Source organism: Triticum dicoccoides, chromosome 2A, assembly GCF_002162155.2.
Source record: "Triticum dicoccoides isolate Atlit2015 ecotype Zavitan chromosome 2A, WEW_v2.0, whole genome shotgun sequence".
NCBI classification, from domain to species: Eukaryota; Viridiplantae; Streptophyta; class Magnoliopsida; order Poales; family Poaceae; genus Triticum; species Triticum dicoccoides.
In genome coordinates this window covers 719,554,551-719,561,269 of record NC_041382.1, presented here as the reverse complement: position 1 = coordinate 719,561,269, position 6,719 = coordinate 719,554,551, and positions in this window count along the sequence as shown.

Below are 6,719 nucleotides of genomic sequence, written 5' to 3'. Positions count from 1 at the left end.
AGGGTCCAAGCCTCCTGGATCTTGTTTGTTCCAAAAATCACGTTCCCGAAGGTTTCATTCCGTTTGGACTCTGTTTGATATTCCTTTTCTTCGAAACCCTAAAATAGGCAAAAAACAACAATTCTGGGCTGGGCCTCCGGTTAATAGGTTAGTCCCAAAAATAATATAAAAGTGTATAATAAAGCCCAATAATGTCCAAAACAAAAGATAATATAGCATGGAGCAATAAAAAATTATAGATACGTTGGAGACGTATCAAGCATCCCCAAGCTTAATTCCTGCTCGTCCTCGAGTAGGTAAATGATAAAAACAGAATTTTTTGATGTGGAATGCTACTTGTCATAATTTCAATGTAATTCTTCTTAATTGTGGCATGAATATTCAGATCCGAAAGATTCAAGATAAAAGTTTAATATTGACATAGAAATAATAATACTTCAAGCATACTAACTAAGCAATTATGTCTTCTCAAAATAACATGGCCAAAGAAAGTTCATCCCTACAAAATCATATAGTTTAGTCATGTTCCATTTTCATCACACAATAATGCTCTCATCATGCACAAGCCCGATGACAAGCCAAGCAATTGTTTCATACTTTAGTAATCTCAAACTTTATAAACCTTCACGCAATACATGAGCGTGAGCCATGGATATAACACTATGGGTGGAATAGAGTATAATGGTGGGGGTTATGTGGAGAAGACAAAAAAGGAGTAAGTCTCACATCAACGAGGCTAATCAATGAGCTATGGTGATGCCCATCGATTGATGTTAATGTAAGGAGTAGGGATTGCCATGCAACGGATGCACTAGAGCTATAAATGCATGAAAGCTCAACAAAAGAAACTAGTGGGTGTGCATCCAACTTGCTTGCTCACGAAGACCTAGGGCACTTGAGGAGGCCCATTGTTGGAATATACAATCGAAGTTCTATAATGAAAAATTACCACTAGTATATGAAAGTGACAAAACAAGAGACTCTCTATCATGAAGATCATGGTGCTACTTTGAAGCACAAGTGTGGAAAAAAGATAGTAGCATTGTCCCTTTTCATCTCTCTTTTTTTGGGCCTTCTTTTTTTGGCCTTTTTCTTTTTTTATTGGGACAATGCTCTATTAAATGATGATCATCACACTTCTATTTAATTACAACTCAATGATTACAACTCGATACTAGAACAAGGTATGACTCTATATGAATGCCTCCGGCGGTGTACCGGGATATGCAATGAATCAAGTGTGACATGTATGAAAGAATTATGAATGGTGGCTTTGCCACAAATACGATGTCAACTACATGATCATGCAAAGCAATATGACAATGATGAATGTGTCATGATAAACAGGATGGTGGAAAGTTGCATGGCAATATATCTCAGAATGGCTATGGAAATGCCATAATAGGTAGGTATGGTGGCTGTTTTGAGGAAGATATAAGGAGTTTTATGTGTGAAAGAGCGTATCATATCACGGGGTTTGGATGCACCGGCGAAGTTTGCACCAACTCTCAATGTGAGAAAGGGCAATGCATGGTACCGAAGAGGCTAGCAATGATGGAAGGGTGAGAGTGCGTATAATCCATGGAATCAACATTAGTCATAAGGAACTCACATACTTATTACAAAAATCTACAAGCCATCAAAAACCAAGCACTACATGCATGCTCCTAGGGGGATAGATTGGTAGGAAAAGACCATCGCTCGTCCCCGACCGCCACTCATAAGGAGGATAATCAAAGAACACCTCATGTTTCAAATTTGTTACATAACGTTTACCATACGTGCATGCTACGGGACTTGCAAACTTCAACACAAGTATTTCTCAATTTCACAACTACTCAACTAGCACAACTTTAGTATTACTACCTCCATATCTCAAAACAATCATCAAGCATCAAACTTCTCTTAGTATTCAAAACACTCATAAGAAAGTTTTTATTAATCTTGAATACCTAGCATATTAGGATTATTTAAGTAAATTACCATGATATTTAAGACTCTCAAAATAATCTAAGTGAAGCATGAGAGATCAATAGTTTCTATAAAACAAACCCACCACCGTGCTCTAAAAAATATAAGTGAAGTACTAGAGCAAAAACTATATAACTCAAAAGATATAAGTGAAGCACATAGAGTATTCTAATAATTTCCGAATCATGTGTGTCTCTATCAAAAGGTGTGTACAGCAAAGATGATTGTGGTAAACTAAAAAGCAAAGACTCAAATCATACAAGACGCTCCAAGCAAAACACATATCATGTGGTGAATAAAAATATAGCTCCAAGTAAAGTTACCGATGGAAGTAGACGAAAGAGGGGATGCCTTCCGGGGCATCCCCAAGCTTTGGCTTTTTGGTATCCTTAGATTATCTTGGGGGTGACATGGGAATCCCCAAGCTTAGGATCTTGCCATTCCTTGTTCCATAATCCATCAAATCCTTACCCAAAACTTGAAAACTTCATAACACAAAACTTAAAGTAGAAAATCTCGTGAGCTCCGTTAGCGAAAGAAAACAAAACACCACTTCAAGGTACTGTAATGAACTCATTATTTATTTATATTGGTGTTAAACCTACTGTATTCAAACTTCTCTATGGTTTATAAACTATTTTACTAGCCATAGATTCATCAAAATAAGCAAACAACACACGAAAAACAGAATCTGTCAAAAACAGAACAGTCTGTAGTAATCTGTAGCTAGCGCAAGATCTGGAACCCCAAAAATTCTAAAATAAATTTCTGGACGTGAGGAATTTATGCATAAATCATCTCCAAAAATAATTAACTAAATATCACTTTCCAAATAAAAATGGCAGCAGTTCTCGTGAGCGCTAATGTTTCTGTTTTTTACAGCAAGATTAACAAGACTTTCCCCAAGTCTTCCCAACGGTTCTACTTGGCACAAACACTAATTAAACACAAAAAACACAACAAAACATAGGCTAGATAAATTATTTATTACTAAACAGGAGCGAAAAGCAAGGAATAAAAATAACATTGGGTTGCCTCCCAACAAGCGCTATCGTTTAACGCCCCTAGCTAGGCATAAAAAGCAAGGATAGATCTAGGTATTGCCATCTTTGGTAGGCGATCCATAAGTGGCTATCATAATAGATTCAGAAGGTAATTTAATTTTCTTTCTAGGAAAGTGTTCCATGCCTTTCCTTAACAGAAATTGGAATCTAATATTTCCTTCCTTCATATCAATAATCGCACCAATCGTTCTAAGAAAAGGTCTACCAAGAATAATATGACATGAAGGATTGCAATCTATGTGAAGAACAATAAAATCTACGGGCACATAATTCCTATTTGCAACAATAAGAACATCATTAATTCATACCATAGGTTTCTTAATAGTGGAATCCGCAAGGTGCATGTTTAAAGAGCAATCATCAAAATCACGGAAACCTAACAAATCACACAAAGTCTTTGGAATCGTGGAAACACTAGCACCCAAATCACACAAAGCATAGCATTCATGATCTTTAATTTTAATTTTAATTTTAATAGTTGGTTCCCACTCATCATAAAGTTTTCTAGGGATAGAAACTTCCAACTCAAGTTTTTCTTCATAAGATTGCTTCAAAGCATCAATGATATGTTTGGTAAAAGCTTTATTTTGACTATAAGCATGAGGAGAATTTAGCACGGATTGCAACAAGGAAATACAATCTATCAAAGAGCAGCTATCATAATTAAATTCCTTGAAATCCAAAATAGTAGGTTCATTAACATCTAGAGTTTTGATCTCTTCAATCCCACTTTTATCAATTTTAGCATCAAGATCTAATTAAATTCCTTCAAATCCAAGATAGTGGTTCATTGCTATCTAAAGTTTTAACCTCTTCAATCCCACTTTTAACAATTTTTGCATCAAGATCTAAAAACTCCGAATTTTTGGGACACCTTCTAACTAAAGTTGACTCATCTCCAGTCCCATCATTATCAAGATTCATATTGCAAGACAAAGATTTAATAGGGGACACATCAATAACTTTTAGATCTTCATCTTTATTATCATGGAAACTAGAAGAACACACTCTTATAAAGGAATCTTTCTTAGCACGCATCCTAGCGGTTCTTTCTTTGCAATCATCAATGGAAATTCTCATGGATTTGAGAGATTCATTGATATCATGCTTAGGTGGAATAGATCTAAGTTTCAAAGAATCCACATCAAGAGAAATTCTATCAACGTTCCTAGCCAACTCATCAATCTTAAGCATTGAAATTATTTTGCGAAGTAATAATTTTTTTAATATTAGATTCAAAATCAGAGGGCATCTTATTAAAATTTCAATAAGAATTGTTGTAGGAATTACCATAATTATTAGAGGAATTGTTAGGATAAGGCCTAGGATTGAAGTTTCCTCTATACGCCTTGTTACCAAAATTATTCCTACCAACAAAATTCACATCCATAGATTCATTATTATTCTCAATCAAAGTAGACAAAAGGCATATCATTAGGACCAGAATAAACACTCTTATTAGCAAATAATTTCATAGGTTCATCCATCTTTCCACTCAAAACATTAATTTCTTCTATCGCATGCACTTTTTTATTAGTAGATCTTTCAGTGTGCCATTGAGAATAATTAACCATAATATTATTTAGGAGTTTAGTAGCTTCTCCTAAAGTGATTTCCATAAAAGTGCCTCCCGCGGCCGAATCTAAAAGATTTCTAGAAGCAAAATTCAATCCGGCATAAATTTTTTGTATAATCATCCACAAGTTCAAACCATGTGTTGGGAAATTATGTATCATTAATTTCATCCTCTCCCAAGCTTGTGCAACATGTTCATGATCAAGTTGCTTAAAATTCATAATATCGCTTCTAAGAGAGATGATCTTAGCGGGAGGAAAATACTTAGAGATAAAAGCATCTTTGCACTTATTCCAAGAATCAATACTATTTTTAGGCAAAGACGAAAACCAAGCTTTAGCACGATCTCTAAGCGAAAAAGGAAATAGCTTCAATTTAACAATATCAATTTAGCACGATCTCTTTTGCATGTCACACAAATCAATGAAACTATTTAGATGGGTAGCGGCATCTTCACTAGGAAGGCCGGAAAACGGATCTTTCATGACAAGATTCAGCAAGGCAACATTATTTCACAAGATTCAACATCGGTAAGAGGAGCAATCGGAGTGCTAATAAAATCATTGTTGTTGGTATTGGTAAAGTCACACAATTTAGTGTTATCTTGAGCCATCATGACAAGCAAGCAATCCAACACACAAGCAAACGAGGAACAGGCAAAAAAGAGGCAAATAGAGAAAGAGAGGGAGGATAGAGAGAGAGGGCGAATAAAACGGCAAGGGTGAAGTGGGGGAGAGGAAAACGAGAGGCAAATGGCAAATGATGTAATGCGGGAGATAAGGGTTTGTGATGGGTACTTGGTATGTTGACTTTTGCGTAGACCTCCCTGGCAACGGCGCCAGAAATCCTTCTTGCTACCTCTTGAGCACTTGCGTTGGTTTTCCCTTGAAGAGGAAAGGGTGATGTAGCGAAGTAGCGTAAGTATTTCCCTCAGTTTTTGTGAACCAAGGTATCAATCCAGTAGGAGGCTACGCACGAGTCCCTCGCACCTGCACAAAACAAATAAATCCTCGCAACCAACGTGATAAGGGGTTGTCAATCCCTACACGTCACTTACAAGAGTGAGATCTGATATATATATATATGATAAGATAATATTTTTGGTATTTTTATGATAAAGATGCAAAGTAAAATAAAAACAATGAAAATAACTAAGTGTTGGAAGATTAATATGATGAAGATAGACCCGGGGGCCATAGGTTTCACTAGTGGCTTCTCTCAAGAGCATAAGTATTTTATGGTGGGTGAACAAATTACTGTTGAGCAATTGACAGAATTGAGCATAGTTATGAGAATATCTAGGTATGATCATGTATATAGGCATCACGTCCGAGACAAGTAGACCGACTCCGGCCTGTATCTACTACTTTTACTCCACACATCGACCGCTATCCAGCATGCACCTAGAGTATTAAGTTCAAGAGAAGAGAGTAACTCTTTAAGAAAGATGACATGATGTAGAGGGATAAAATCATGCAATATGATGAAAATCTCATCTTGTTATCCTCGATGGCAACAATACAATACGTGCCTTGCTGCTCCTACTATCACTGGGAAAGGACACCGCAAGATTGAACCCAAAGCTAAGCACTTCTCCCATTGCAAGAAAGATCAATCTAGTAGGCCAAACCAAACTGATAATTTGAAGAGACTTGCAAAGATAACCAATTATACATAAAAGAATTCAAAGAAGATTCAAATATTGTTCATAGATAAACTTGATCATAAACCCACAATTCATCGGTCTCAACAAACACACCGCAAAAGAAGATTACATCGAATAGATCTCCACAAGAGAGGGGGAGAACTTTGTATTGAGATCCAAAAAGAGAGAAGAAGCCATCTAGCTAATAACTATGGTCCCGAAGGTCTGAGGTAAACTACTCACACTTCATCGGAGAGGCTATGGTGTTGATGTAGAAGCCCTCCGTGATCGATGCCCTCGCCGGCGGAGCTCCGGAACAGGCCCCAAGATGGGATCTCATGGATACAGAAAGTTACGGTGGTGGAATTAGGGTTTTGGCTCCGTCTCTGATCGTTTGGGGGTACGTAGGTATATATAGGAGGAAGAAGTACGTCGGTGGAGCAACAGGGGGCCCACGAGGGTGG